Here is a 16,871-nt window from a genome sequence, read left to right on the forward strand (position 1 = left end):
AGTTTTATCCATGCAAACAATTATACATTCTTCTGTGCTTTATCCAAGAAATTGTGTTTGAACATACACCTTGACAATGAGGAGATCTATCAATCAATGATGACGTCATGATCAACCTCACTATGTCACTCAAAAGCAAAACCTGCAGATGCTTGAAATCTGGGGGGGAAAGGGTCAAAATGGCATCAACTGCAGAGGGAGAAACAGAGTTAACAGGTCAGAAGGCTTTTTTGACCCGATGCAGGCCTCTGCAGAGGCCACCTGTCTTGCTGAGTATTCCAGCCCTTTCTTTCTTACTTCCTCATCATTTCTGACTCTCTCACCGTTCAATGTTTATCACAGGAAGACATAAAAGGGAGTCAAAATTCATATAAGATGTCTTGCAGTTTCAGTGCATCCCAAACTAATTAACTATATTTAAAGGGCATTCATTGCTTTGGTGGAGGAAATTGGTAGACCAGATAGTCTATATTTTTAGTGATGTTAGCTGAAAGTTTAATATTAGAATTATAATCCCTAATGTTCATGGAACATTTGCATCTGAGTGTATGGGCAGCTGACCTTGATCTAATATTCCATCAAATGAAATTCAGGTTCAGATTAGTTTTTGTCATATACACCAGGGTGCAACGAGATTCCTTGCTCACATAAAGCATACAGAATAAACTGTAATAATAAATACAACAATGAGGTCAAAAGGAATGGAATGCTGCAAAAAATAGTCATACAAATTGAGGTACAGCAAAAAAGAAGCTGAAGTGACAATTACAGAAGAGGCAGAATTAAGGGCATGAAAATGTGGCAGCGAAAGAGGACTTAGTTATATATCCATTTAGAATAGTCCTATCAAGACACTCCATCAGCAGCCCCTGATTACCCTAGCCCAATCAGGGGACAATTTACCATGACCAATTAACCTACTAACTGGTACATCTTTGGACTGTGTGAGGAAACTGGAGCACCCAGAGGAAACCCACACATTCCATGGGGAGGACGTACAAACTCCTTACAGGGGACACTGGGATTGAACTCCCATCCTGGTCTGCAAACATTGAAGATTGCAAATTGCTCTGGGACTCTGCTGAACGTGATGTCAACCCATAACCTGATTCAGCTGCATCATCTGACCACTTAAGCAATTGTGTTGCCAACTTTGCAAAATGCTACCAGGTGCGAACAGGATCCATTATCTGATTTAAAGCTTAATTAAAAAGGAACCAACTAATTGGAAACTATCCACCACGGAAATAAGCACAATTTCACCCTTGTAGTCTTTATTCTTTATTATCTCTTCTCACAAATCACAATACAATGTCAATCAGGACTTGATTTCAAAGTTCATTATTGCCTCCTAAGTTTCTGCAATATGTTTTACGTTAGAAAGTTTTTAATTGCTATTTTTAAATATCAGTTGTGCTATACTTAGATGAGAAACATAACCCATTTTTTAAATGTAGCTATACTTAGTAGCTTAGCTGCATGAAGGATGGGAATGAATGAAAAAGATGGGACTTTGATTGGCAGCCTGACGTTTGACTTCAATGTGATGGCACAGCAGCATTTCCACTTTCAAAGAAAATTGAGGCAAAAAAGGCCTCCCCACCTCCCCCCATCTTAACTGCATTTTACAGGAGACCCATTGAGAGCACGTTGACAAGGTGCATCTCCATCCAGTACGGGAGCAGTCAAGCGTTGGACCAGAATTCCCTACAAAGGACTGTGAGAACAACTGAGAGGATCATTGTGGCCTCCTACCATCTATCGGGGATACTTAACAGGAGCACTGCATATGCAGGGCCCTTAGTATTATTAAGAATCCCACCCATCCATCTGGCATCCTCTTTGACTTTCTACCATCAGGCAGGAGACTATGATGCATAAAAACAAGACTGGTCAGGATGGGAAACAGTTTCTTCCCCCAGTCCATTAGGCTTCTGAGCTACTGCATCGTATTCAAAGTGTCATTAGTTCCAGTACAATATTTAACATTAATACACTTTAGTTTGTTATTTATGTGTGATTCATCTGTAAATTTTATCCTTACCTTCGTAAGTACTCACGTGTTATGTGGACTACAGTGCTTTACACCCTGGTTCGAAGAAATGTTGCTTCATTTCGATATACATTATATACATATATGTAGTTAAGTGATAATAAACCTGACTTAACTTGACTATGGATGATACGTAACACAGTAGATGGCTACTCTGAGTTGGAGGCCCATCTGTGTGTGTGGAGGCGGTTGGGGGGGAAAGGGGTTTATTTTGTTGTTGTTGTCTGTTGTATGTTGGCTGTGTGTTGTTCTGCTGAGAATTGTGTGCTTGCTGTGTTGGCTCTGGAATGACGGCTGACACTAGCAAGCTGCCACCAGCATTTCCTCAGATGATGTTGGTTACTGATACTATATTTTTCAAAGTACACGTGAGTATAAATAAATCCAGTCTAATCTAACCAAGACCTCAGCTGCCCTAAGTGAAACTTCTGAAATAGATAGGAATTTTCCTGCTGTAATGTAAAACATGTACCTTTTAAATAAGGGCAGTAAAATGGACCATCTTAATCGCTTACCCAATTTCACTTTGTATCACCTTATTCTCCATAGATTGTGTGCTCTCTTTACCTATACAGTATTACTGTTATGCAAAGAGACCAGGGAAGCTAACATGGTTCTTCTTAGTGTCAGGGAAGTTAAGGGAAGATGTAATAGAAGTGCTCAAAACGACAAAGAGTTTTAATTGATTAAATAAACAGCTCCTCACAGACAGAAGGGGTAGACCCAGATTTAAAATATTTGGTATAGGTAACACAAGGGATAATATGTATTCAATGGCATGAGCTGGTGATGTTCTGGAAGGCATTGTCTGAATGGATGATGAAAACAGGATTGTAGGGCACAAGGAAAAGTGTGCAAGGACAATGTGTCAAAACAATGAAATGGGATCAATAGGATCAATAGGAAAGCTCTTTCAAGAAGTCAAGATCGGCACAATCTGTCAAATGGCCAACAATGATACAGTCCATCTTTATAATTTCCGTAGTACAAACACTTAAATGTGAAATATTTGCAGCAAAGCACTTTGGGGGATGGTACAGTGGTGTGAATAGTACAGCTGCAGCCTCTCAGCTCTAATGACCCAGGTTCAATACTGACCTTCTGTGTGACATTTGCACATTCTCACTCAGATCATGGGAGTTTCCTTCAGGAGACCTCACAGACATGCTATTAGAAGGTTTATTGGCTCTGATAAATCTCACCTAGTGTGCAAGTGGAATGTGAAAAGGGTTGATTAAAATATGGGAGAATAAACGGGGTTTAGTTTGGTGTAAATGGATGCTTGATTCTCAGTGTGGAAATGAGGGGCTAGAGGCCTAATTCCATGTTGTGTGATTCTGTAGCTCTATGACTGTACAGCACGGTGAAAAGTCTTAGGCACATGTGTATAGCTAGGGTGCCTAAGACTTTTGCACAGTACTGTAGTAATTTTATGTACGTATTGCATTGTACTGCTACGAAAAAGAATCATGACATATGTGAGTGATGCTAAGCCTAATTCTAATATAGATCTCTATTGTGGACAGAGAATGAGAAGGAGGGAGAGGAGAATCGTGGTTGGGAAAAGGGGAAGGGAAAGAGGAGGGAGCGGGAGGCACCAGAGAGACATTCTGTAATGATCAATAAACCAATTGTCTGGAATCAAATGACCTTGCCTGGTGTCTCAGGGCTGGGTGTGCCTGCACTCGCTACAGCACCAATGCATCTTCTCTGCCGTCCATCCCACACTCTTCCTGTGTTGTTCCACCTTTGCCATTCATAATATCCTTTGTCCCTGCCAGATTTACAAACTTGCATTCTGCTCCACATTGACAAATACAATACTGTACAAAAGCCTTAGACACCCAAGCTCTGTACACGTGCCTAAGACTTTTGCACAGTGTTGTAATTCTTGAATAGTGCTTACGGGGAAAAAAGGCGGAAATCTTTTTCTTGGGTGAGACACAAACTCCCACGCACTACTCGAGGGACTCGTGCCTGAAAACCGAGGAGGTGGAAATGCATACTTAGAAAGCACAAAATATGTCACCTTTCTGAAATCCACAAGATCAAGTTCCAACATTAAATTTACAAACAGTTGTTTCCATAACTATGAAACTGACTGCCAATGCCGGATATCTGAAACAAAAGTAGGAAATGCTGGAAGTATTCGGAAAGCAGTTTAACATCTGTGGAGAGTACAAAGTAGAGAACAGAATTTCTGGTCAGAAGCAACTATCTGATAGATGATTCTACCAGCTACTTAAAAGCAAGTGTCTTTTGAACTACTGAAAAAAGCAGTTTAAAATGGAAGCAACACACACAAAATGCTGGAGGAGCTCAGCAGGCCAGGCGGTATCTATGGAAGCAACACACATCAAAGTTGCTGGTGAACGCAGCAGGCCAAGCAGCATCTGTAGGAAGAGGTGCAGTCGACGTTTCAGGCCGAGACCCTTCGTCTAGTCCTGACGAAGGGTCTCGGCCTGAAACGTCGACTGCACCTCTTCCTACAGATGCTGCTTGGCCTGCTGCGTTCACCAGCAACTTTGATGTGTGTTGCTTGAACTTCCAGCATCTGCAGAATTCCTGTTGTTTGGTATCTATGGAAAAGAGTATTGTCGACATTTTGGGCCAAAATCCTTCGGCAGGACTGGAGAAAAAAAGATGAGGAGTAGATTTAAATGGTGGGAGGAGGGAAGAGAGAAACACCAGGTGAGAGGTGAAACCTGAAGGGGGAGGGATGAAGTAAAACCTTGGAAGTATAGGTGAAAGAGATATAAAACCATGGAAGAAAGAAAAGAGGGGAAGAGCACCAGAGGGAGGAGATGGGCAGGCAAGGAGATAAGATGAGAGAGGAAAAATGGTGAAGGAAAGTGGGGGCATTACTGGAAGTTTGAGAAATCAAAGTTCGTGCCATTAGGTTGGAGGCTACCCAGACGGAATATAAGGTGTTTTTCCTCCAACCTGAGTGTGGCCTTATCCCGACAGTGGAGGAGGCCATGGATGGACATATCGGAATGGGAATGGGAAGTGGAATTAAAATAGGTGGCCACTAGTAGATCCAACTTTTTCTGGTGGACAAAGCGTAGATGCTCAGCAAAGCGGTCTCCCCATCTAGGTTGGGTCTCACTGATATACAGGAGGCCACACAGGGAGCACCGGACAAAGTATATGATCCTAACAGACTCACAGGTGAAGAGTCACCTCACCTGGAATGACTATTTAGGGCCCTGAATGGTAGTGAGGGAGGAGGTGTAGGGGCAGGTGTAGCACTTGTTCCCATTGCAAGGATAAGTGCTAGGAGGGAGATCAGTGGGGAGGGACAAATGGACAAGGGAGTCGCGTAGGGACTGAATGCTGCGGAAAGCAGAAACTAGGGGGAGGGAAAGATGTGCTTGGTGGTGGGATCCCGTTGGAGGTGGCTGAGGTTTTGGAGAATTATGTGCTAGATTATGTGTGTTTAAAGTGGAAGACAACTAAGAGTAATTGGAGTGTCAGCAGGTAGACCTCATGACTAACTTCAACTCTGCATTTGACTGAGAAACATGAAAAAACATGCTTTAAATTTCCCAAATGATTTTCCTCCATTAGATATCAGATGTTCTGTTTATGTAACAATTTAATGGCCATGGGCAGTTTTGGAGAGGATGGCATTTGTTGCTTATCCGTAACTGTTATTGGGAAGGTTATGGTAAGCTTCTCCCTTGAGCCACTCATTGTGAAGTGTCATTGGTGGGAAGTTTCACTGTTTGAACTCAACAATAGTGAAGTAATGACAGTATGTGTTACTGAGGGTGCAATTGCAGGTGGGGACGGTCCTATGAACCTATTGTCCTTATTCATTTGTGGTAGAGGTTATGGTTTTTAGGTGGTGCTGTTGAAGGAGCTGTGGCAATCTGTACACTTCTTTTTATGTAGCATATGCAGCAGCCTCTGTGTACCTCTAGTGGAGAGAATAGATGCTTAGGATGTAGTATTTGGTGCCAATCAATCAAACCTGTCCTGGACAGCATTATGGTCCTTTAGAGTCAGAGGTGCATTGATCCAAGTAAAATGAAGGACAGTCCTTCGCACACTTGTGCCTTGAGGTGTTGAAAAGAGTGTTAGGAGGAGATTCATTCACAAAAGAACAAACACACAGATCTTGTAGCTCAGTTTTTGGTTAACAGTGATCTCTAGAATGTTGATGGTGGGAGACTCAGCGATGGTAATATTAGATTCCTTGCTGCATTGTGTCACCATGGTAACTCAAATATGGATTCCAAAGTTAGAACTGAATGAATGTTTATTTACTATTTAAACATGAATGCAATCCATGACAGGTATATTGCCAATCGTGCACTTGACAGAAGGCATGCAACAATATGCTTTAGTTTTGAGCTCTTCAGTCACCAACCTGTTAACTGTAAAGGGTGTTAGACCACAGTTAGCAGAATATCTCAACCATCAGAACAGTTTTTCACTGTTTTGTCCTGACAGTAACAAATTGCTCATTTTAATTAAAGCCGATGTTGTTTTTGAAGCAGAGACACTAATGACAGAGCTCGCCTTTGTTGTACACACAAGATACTTGATGATGAATTTGGCTGAGTCACCATTTGCTGTCTTCATGCTTCTGTTGTTTTCAGACATTACTGTTCTGTCAAAGATTTGTCCTCTCCTTTTAATCCATGGTTTCTTTAACTGTTGCTCTCAATTTGCACTCAAAATCTGACATACACACAAGGTTTTTGCAACGATGCTATATATCCCGAAGAATGAATGACAGATAAACATAAGAACCCCAAAGTTCCTCCCACCAGCTCCCCTTCCTCCCGCGTGTAAATGGCATCAAGCACCAATCCCCCCTCCCCCCACAGGCAAAAAAAACGCACATTGGCACCATCACCAAGCACTCAGTGTGAGCAAAGACTCAGACTTGCAGTTACCCCAAAGACTTTGCGTTTCATCCGGCATTCGACATACCGCAGATTCTCTCTCTCCCTAATAAGGGAGAAAGAAGTGTCTCCATTTTCCCAGTGAGTGGGGAGACATAACAAACAGCTTGCTGGTTTACGATGTTAAAAGTCTTTTTTCAAGCTCTGTGCCAGATCCCGGGTCTTTGGGCCCACAGCAGATATCCCGACTTCCCCGACGACACACGGGTCTCCTGCCATGACACCGACCCTTGATCCGTCTGTCTCCAGAGCCCCGGGATCTTAGGCTTCCAAATTCAAACCGGACTCTCATGCCAAACCCTTGGTGTGCCAAACAATGGCCAGTCCTGAAACCCCGAGAATGGGTCCCATTCCCACAAAGTGTCAGTGTGTAACTCCAGGTCAGGGTCTTCAAAAGAACCCTGAAAGAAAAAAAACAAAGATATTAAAGATGGAAATAGAGCTGATTCCAAAAATGCAAGCAAAGGAGGAGGAGAAGATGGCAGCGCGACAGCAGCGCGTGCGGCCACTTCAGTGGTGATGTCTGTTATCTGTCAAGTAGGGGACCGTGCACAATTCTGATTTGATGGAGATGGACGTGAGAGTACAGAGGAACATCTGGAAAACTTCTGAAATGCCCGCTTCACTGCCGCTGCTACTGTGTGGTAACCGGAATCTCCAGAGCAGAAGGGCCTGAAGTCCTCGACTTTGTGTGTTTCAGCAACCGGGGAGAGGTCGAAGGCGCTCGGCAGAGGATGGCACTCGGGAGGCTGTATCAGAGAGGCTGGTCGGAAGCTCAAAGTTTTCGGACGGATGGACTCAGTGTTGGCTGCTTCCAAGGCTTCGGCAAGTTGATGGTGCCTGGAGGTTTATGGAAGGGGGTTTCTCCCTTTTGCTGCCTGCTATCGGGGACTCGGGAGTTGATCGACTCAGGGACTTTTGAGACTTTATTTACCGTGCCCATGGTTTGCTCTTCATCAAATTATGGTGTTGCTTTGCACTGCTGTAACTATATGTTATAATTATGTGGTTCTGTCAGTGTTAGTCTTTGGTTTGTCCTGTTTTCTGTGATATCACTCCGGAGAAACGTTGTATCATTTCTTAATGCAAGTATGCATTTCTAAAGGACAATAAAAGAGGGCTGAGTGTTCTCATAATCTAAAAGGAGTCGCTGTTTAGCGCCATCTTAACTCCACTCCGCCTCCGTCTGTTCTCCCTTTGTTTTATATTCTAATAATCAATTGTATCTGAAAAGTAAGTGATCCCACTTTCTGTTAGGAATTACCTGGCACAGATGTAACACAAATGTTACTTGCCATTCAGATTTTCACTTAGTATTGCATTCTGTCATATTTGGAGCCATTTTGTTAAAGAGTGTCCTTAATGACATCTCTTTGTGTTTTTATAGATAACCTTAAGCAGCAGAAAAGTTACAAGCATTGTTTCAGAACCTCCTTGGAAATGCCTGATGTTCCCACACTTGAAAATCCCTTGTCCATAACTGCTCAAAGTGAAGAAAGAATATTCAAGATGTTGTTGGGAACTTAAAATCCATTCATTTTGATGGACTAAACAGTGGATTCTAAGTTTATTCAGGACTTCATTGTGCTCTAAAGCCTAGGGTAAATGGCATATTGAGCTCAACACCTGATAAAATACACACCGACCATGTCTTCCGGCTCCTTCTCCATCTGTGGCAGAGTCTGTATCCACAGCGGTGTTATCAGTCACCTCAGAACCCCCAAAACCAGAGTGGAAGCATGTCGTCCCTGACCCGAAGTCTAAAACAGGAAGAAAAGTTATGCCTTGTGGTTTCTCAGATCCTTCTGTAACCTGTTGTGTTCCCTTGCCAGTCCAGTAGCAACCAGAGAGACTTTCACACTGATAGGGCAGTGTAGAGAGTTTTCAATTTTGTTGTGTATGTGGCCTGGTTACACAACAATGCTATTAATAAAAATGCTGGAGACAGGAGCTAATTTTCATGGTTCTTTACTGGCATAATCCAAATTCAGCACACCCGTACAGATCAATAAGCGCCTAATAGCACATGCAACGATGTGTTACTAAAACATAAAATAGTCCCCTATTATAATGTAAGCTGTTCAGTACAAATTTGATCTATGATTATCTTACAGTTCATTGTGGTGATGGTTCTGGTGAAGTTAAGATAGTTGCTTTATCTCTGACACCCACAATTTTGGTCAAATACTCAGGAAGCAGATACATCAGCTCACTAGTGTCTTCACGGACATTTTCAACAATTCACTCATCCAGGCCGCTGTCTCCACGTGCTGCAAATCAGTCACCATCATCCCTGTACCAAAGAATTCTACGCCTTCAGAACTAAATGACTACTGCCCAGTGGCATTGATACCAATCATCATGAAATGCTTTGAATGTCTGATAATGGCACATAACAAATACTCCATTCCTGCCATATTGAACACTCACCAACATGCTTAATGACAGAACCACTGTACGACAGATGCCATAACATCTGTCATGCACCTGGCCCTGACACACTTAGAAAACAAGGGCACTTTTGTCAGAATGCTGTTTCTGGATTTCAGTTTGGCATTCAATGTTACTGTCTTACAGACTTTGGTGAACAAACACCTACTCCTTGGTCTAAATACACTACTGATTAACTGGGCGTTGGACTTCCTAACCAACAGACCTTAGATAGTCATGATGCACAACCACTCCACCTTCCCCATTACCCTCAACATGGGTGTCCCCCAGGGCTGAGTGCTGAGTCCATTGCTGTACACTCTGCTCACAGAAGACTGCATGGCCAAACACCCAAATATTCACATTGTTGCCGGCTGGTGGTGCAGTGGCATCAGCGTTGGACTTCGGAGCCAAGGCTCCCGAGTTCGAATCCAAGTAGGGCAGCTCCCTGAGCACGCTTTCCATCTGTGCCCAGTTGAGCGTTGAGCTAGCCACTCGGCCTTGTAAAAAAACACAAGAGTCGAGTCAGGAACGTTCATATCGTGACCCGGTTAATCGGAAAGGAGACCAATCCTGATACTACGCGCCAGACAAGAATGGCTGACTGTCTGGTGCGACACGCTAGGAAGGATCACATTGTCAAGTTCACCGAAGACACAACTGTGGTGGGTCTTATCAACACAATGAGATGGCCTACACAGAGGAGGTGGAAGAGATCAAGGCCTGGTGCCAGACACATACCCTCTTCCTCAATGTCAACAAGACAAAGGAGATGGTTTCTGACTTCAGGAGAACTTACTCTGCTTACACCCCTCTTTACATCAGTGGCACAGCAGTGGAAACTGCAGGCAGTTTCAAACTTCTGGGAATACACACATTGCACAACCTCTCGTGGTCCCAGAATGCATTCTGCACAATCGGGAAAGCTCACCAATGGCCCTACTTTCTGAGGAGGCTGAAGAGAGCTGGACTGTGCTAATATGCTCACATCATTCTACAGATGTACAGTAGAGAGGATACTTACATGCTGCATCACTGCATGGTATGGAAATAGTACTACAGTGGACAGGAAGGCTCAACAATGGGTAGTCAAAACTGCCCAATGCACCTCCAGCACCAGCCTTCTTACCATCAAGGACATATATACAGAAAAATTCCAGAAAGGGCTAGTAGTATCATGAAGGATCCCACCCGCCCTGTTTCAAAAACAGTTACTTTCCCCAAGCAGTAATGCTGATCAACACCTCCACCCACTGACACACTGTTACATTCTGTATGTTTCCTGGCCTGTGTTTTCTCATTAACCGGTGTTGCAGTTCCCTGGTATGCCTGCAATTACCCTTCAATTGCTGGAACCTGCTGGGGACTGCTTAAAATCAAGGCCAAGGCCACCCTCACCCCCACTAGCTCCCTCCCATTCTGCAGCCAGCACTTACCACACCACACATCATTTGTCTTCCTTTCACCTTAACTCTGATTTAGTAACTATCTTTTGTTTGTAATCCCTGTTGTGGACTGACTTCTTTATGATACTTTCTGAGAGCCAAGGGTTAACATAATGGGGGCTCATCTGGGATTGGGAACAGAGGGCAACAGCAACTTCACCAGAAAACAAACCTGATTAGAGACAAATGTTATGCAAAAGCATGGACAAAAAAAAACCCGCACCAAAACACTCTTACAAGTGTCTCTGAACCAAAAGCAGATGCAGAGAATGGCAAAACATCCTGGAGAATCACAGACTGGAAAGCTCCTGTGCCCCTCGAGTTCTTAATGGGTTGCTTTGACTCAGGATCAGAGGCAAGAGAAATGGAAAGCATCCATAAAGAAGGAAGAAGAGCCAGCCAACACATGTTTCTTGTTTGAGATTTCACTATCTGGAGACAGCGAGGAATTTGCTACAGTTTTATTTGGCTAGCTGTTTACTGCCAAAACAACTCTGTGGGTTAAGACATACTCATCTTCCAATATGGCAGCTTGCTCAAGGTTGATGCCTTTTGCGCATTTAAATAAACAATAGAACATCAGAAAGGCAGCTCTCAAATTCCTGAAGCAAGATGAGTTGATTAAATTGTTCTTTAGTTTCTACTTGCTGAGCTAAACACCACCAGTCAGACAGATTCTTTTTCTCTTTGGCAAACCTTGCTGGTCAAGCTTACTATAGCTCCTAAAGCGCTGGCGATAAGCCTCAGGAACCGACTCGTAAGATTTCAAGATAGCTGCTATGCCCGACGCCGGCCCCCTAGGCCTGAGTCGACGTAGTAATAGTGCTTTGACCTCATCATAATCTGATCTCTTTTCATTTCAAGCACTAGTTGTTCATGAGAGGGAAACACTTGGCCAAAACTGGCAGATTTGGACACTTACCTGTCTTATTTAAACCCTCCTGAGCACACTGACATAATTCAGGTATTCAATCAGAATTTGGCCCTCTTCTCTGATATTCCATCCTGTCCTAATGTATTTCAGCATGGCACTGATGTGGGTAATGCTACCCCTATCAAGCAACATCCGTACAGCGTAAACCCTGTTAAGCACCAGCTTCTGCGTAAAGAAGCAAACTACATGTTGGAACATGGCATAGCTGAACCCAGCTCAAGTCCCTGGAGTTCCCCTTGTCTTTTGGTTGCTAAATCAGACAGTTCAGTACATTTTTGCACAGACCTTCATAAACATGGGGAATTCTAACCAGCATTTAACGTGGTGGAGTTTTTTCCTGCATGGGTATGGCCTGAAGCTTCACCACATCTGTGGAAGGGTTATTGTGCTAGCAGATGCCCTTCTGAGGTCATAAGTGTACCTGGCATCTGCTTACGCCCTGTATCCTTTATTGAACTTACTGTATGCATTATTGGGGTAGCTTTAGGTTGCCCAGAGCAACCTTTTTAAGGGAGAGGGTGGTATGTCCTGTATGTCTCCAGGCCTGTGTTTTCTCTTTAATCTGTGTTGCAGTTCCCTGAGACATCTGCAATTACCTTTCTATTGCCGGCACCTGCTGGGAGCTACTTAAAAACAAGGCCGCTCCCACTGGCTCTCTCCCATTCTGCAGCCAGCACCGTCACACCACACGTCATCTTTTTACCCTTTACCTTAACTCTGATTTAATAACAACCTATTGTTTCTAGTTCCTGTGGTGGCCTCACTCCTTTGTGTTACTTCCTGAGACCCGAGACTGTAACACCTACCCCTCCACCACCGCAGATACTTTATCATTTCCTGTCAGTCACTTTATGTACAGAAATATATAAATGGCATTAAACAATCTTGAATATTGAACCTTGAGGACATCAGGAGCTTAGGGACAAGCCTTGGTTGGTTTGCCATCATACGAGTTTTTATCAATTTCCACCTTCATTGGTAGTATTGTAGCCTCAGTTTTACAGCGGCTGTTTAAGTCATCATTGACAATTTGAACTATATCTAGATGTGTCATTGTTCATAAAAATTCAAATTTCTTATTGGATGATTAATATACCTCAGTTTATGAGGACTCCGAGAGGCAGAGTTAAAACCTGAGTTGAAGAGTAACATGTGAAACAGAAGATCAATGTCCACGCTGAATAATGGTGATCTCTCTTATACTGGCGTTGGCACCCCAGTAGCCTGCCTGTAGAGCATGGGGATACTACAGTCTATTGGTGCAGGCAACACTGATGATTCTTGCAGCATTTTCTGGGAGATGTCAGGGGCTTCCATCTTGTCACAGGCCTTGGGCAACACAGCTGCTGGGGCTAGGGGGTGATTGATTGGCGAAAGTCCTGGAAGAAGGCAAAATACAAAGATTGGTCGATGGCTTCACTCTCAGAGAGGAGGGGCTGAGCTAAAGCAGTGGTCCCCAACCACCAGGCCACGGATTGGTACCGGGCCGCAAAGCATGTGCTACTAGGCCGTGAGGAAATGATATCAATCAGCTGCACCTTTCGTTATTCTCTGTCACGCACTGTTGAACTTGAAATAACCTACCAAATCATACCAAATAACACATGAAACCAAAAATAACACTAACATATAGTAAAAGCAGGAATGATATGATAAATACACAGCCTATATAAAGTAGAAATAATGTATAAATAAAGTGTAGTTTCACTTTTTTTTTAGGTTATATTATGAGGACACTCAGTCCTCATTTATTGTCATTTAGAAATGCATGCATTAAAAAATGGTACAATGTTCCTTCAGAATGATATCACAAGAAAACACAGGACAAACCAAGGCTAAAACTGACAAAACCACATAATTATAACATATAGTTACAACAGTGCAAAGCAATACCATAATTTGATAAACACCAGACCATGGGCACGGTAAAAAAAGTCTCAAAGTCCCAATAGCCTCATCATCTCAAGCAGAAGGTAGAAAGGAGAAACTCTCCCTGCCATGAACCTCCAAGCGCCGCAAACTTGCCGATGCAGCATCATTGGAAGCACCCGACCGCAGTGGACTCTGAGTCCATCTGAAAACTTCCAGCTTCCGACCAGCCCTCCAACACAGCCTCTCTGAGCACCATCCTCTGCCGAGCGCTTTGACCCCGCCCCAGCCGCCGAGCAACAAGCAAAGCCGAGGACTCGGGGCCTTCTCCTCCGGAGATTCTGGATCACACAGTAGCAGCAGTAGCAAAGCAGGCATTTCAGAAGTTTCACCAGATGTTCCTCTGTGCTCTCATGTCTGTCTCCATCAAATCAGGATTGTGCACAGCACCCTACTTGACAAATAACAGATATCATTCACCAGAGTGGCTGCTGCGAGCTGCGTTGCGCCGCCATCTTCTCCTCACTTTTCAGTCCTTAACAGAATCCGGAAGATTAAGCCAAAACCGATTTGTAGAAAAAAATCGGCACGTACATGCATGCGCACACAGGTGCCCGCGCAAGGCTTCATGGTCATGGTAGTCTTTCTCGGGGTAAACACAAGTTTCCTGTTACTGCTACTTTTGTCCCTTATTTGGGAGTGAGAAAGTTGGCAACCCTACTTCAACACCCTACCCCCTGGTCGGCCAGTCCACAAGAATATTGTCAATATTAAACTAGTCCGCAGTTCAAAAAAGGTTGGGGACCCCTGAGCTAAAGGATGGCAAGAGTGGGAAGAGCTAAGGAATTAAGAAGAAAGGAGAGAGAGAGGGAAACCGAAGGAGGGGTGAGATTGAGGTAGGGCAACTGAAAGAGGGAAGGGCCAGGTGGAGAGTGTGATGTAAGGGAGATGAGGAAAAGGATATCAAAGTTCAAAGTAAATTTCATTATCTGTACATATATGTCACCATATACAACCCTGAGATTCATTTTCTTGTGGGCATACTCAACAAATCTATGGAATAGTAACTCCAACAGAGTTAATGAAATGCTGCCCAACTATGACATTCAAGCAAAGTGCAGAGGAAAACGAACTGAGCAAATAGAAAAAGAAGTAATAATAACAATAAATAAAAAAGCAATAAATATTGAGAACAAAAGATGAAGAGTCCTTGAAAGTGAGTCCATTTGTTGTAGGAACATTTCTATGAGGGTGTAAGTGAGGTTGAATGAAGTTAACCCCTTTGGTTCAGTGCCTGATAGTTGAGGAGTAGTAACTGTTCCTGAACCTGGTGGTGTGAGTCTGATGCTTTTGTGGCTTCTTCCTGATGGCAGCAGCGAGAAGAGAGCTTGACCTTGTTAGTGGGGATCCCTGATGATGGATGCTGCTTTCCTGTGACAGCGTTCTATGTAGATGTGCTCAATGGTTGGGAGGGCTTTACTCTGATAGACTGGGGTGTATCCACTAGGGCATTGGTGTTTCTGTACCAGGCTGTGATGTAGCCAATCAACATACTCTCCACTATACATCTGTAGAAGTTAGTCAAAGTTTTAGATGTCATGTGGAATCTCCACAAACTCCTAAGGAAGTAGAGGCGCTGCTGTGCTTTCTTCATAATTGCACTTCTATGCTGGGCCCAAGACAGGTCCTCTGAAACAATAATACCTGGGAATTTAAAGCTGTTAATCCTCTCTACCAGTGATGCTGCAATGAAGACTGACCCACGGGCCTCTGGTTTCCTTCTCCTGAAGTCTATTAACTAGGTCCTTGGACTTGGTGACATTGAGTAAAAGGTTATTGTTACAACACGACTCAGCTAGATTTACAGTCTCTTTTCTATATGATTCATCACCACGTTTGATTTTGCCAACAACACTGATGTCGTCAGCAAACTTATAAATATGGCTTACACTTATAACTGCTTAGTCACACAGTTATAAGTGTAAAGCAAGCAGAGCAGGGGACAAAACACACAGCTTTGTGGTGCATCTGTGCTGATGGAGATTGTGGGAGCGATGTTGTTGACAATCTGAACTGACTGGGGTCTGCAAGTGAGGAAACCCAGGATCCAATTGCACAAAGAGGTGTTGAGGCCAAAGTCTTGGAGCTTATTGATTAGCTTTGAGAGCATGATGGTATTAAATGTTGAGCAGTGGTCGATAAAGAGCATCCTGATGTATTCATCTTTGCTGTCCAGATGTTCCAGGGTTGAGTGAAGGTGGCATCTGCTGTGAATGTTTCTCTGGTAGGCAAATTGGAATAGATTTAAGGCGCTTCTCAGGCAGGAGTTGATGTGTTTCATCACCAACCTCTCAAAATACTTCATTACTGTGGATGTAAGTGCTATTGCACGATAATCATTGAAGCAGGTCACCATGCTCTTCTTGGCACCGGTATAATTGAAACCTGCTTTAGGCAGGTGGTTATCACATACTGTTAAAGCGAGAGGTTAAAAATCTTAATGAACACACTAGTCAGTTGATCAGCATAGGTCTTTAGTACGTGACAAGGTACTCCATCTGGGCCAGATGTTTTTCATAGGTTCTTCCTACTGAAGGATGCTCCCCTGTTGGCTTCAGTGATGGTAATCATAGAATCATCAGGGGGATGTGGGAGTTTGTGATGGTTCCTCCATGTTTTGATGGTCAAAGTGAGTATAGAAGGCACTGAGCTCATCTGCAAGCAAAGTCCTGCTGTCTCCTATGTTGCTTGATTTAACTTGATTAAAGAGGTGATACTATTCAAGCCCTGCCACAACTGTTGAGTATCCTTCGTTGATTCAAGTTTGATCTGAAATTGCCACATCATCCATGAAATGGCTTTCCAGAGACCACCTCTTTGTTGTCCTAATCTCTGGAGTTTTGCTCTTTAGGATATGGGCAAGACTATGTGTTTGCGCCCATCTATACTTGTTTGCTGAATCTGTGACCTTGCCAGTAGAGCCCAGTCTTATTGACCTCTTTGGCACTGGACCAAGATCATAGGGTTATCCTTGATCCTGCCTGAAAGGAAGTGGCACAATGGATCCCATTATCATTGATGCTCCCTCAATAGATATGTCTGCTTTTATTGCTAGAGAATTCATGAAGTATTGTTTTTCTCTGATTGACCAGCTTCAGCCCAGTTTTGTGGCCTATTGCAGTTTGACCTTTTATATGTCTCTTTGAATGAGGGGAAACCCTTGG

Source organism: Mobula hypostoma, chromosome 4 (assembly GCF_963921235.1).
Source record: "Mobula hypostoma chromosome 4, sMobHyp1.1, whole genome shotgun sequence".
Taxonomy (NCBI): Eukaryota; Metazoa; Chordata; class Chondrichthyes; order Myliobatiformes; family Myliobatidae; genus Mobula; species Mobula hypostoma.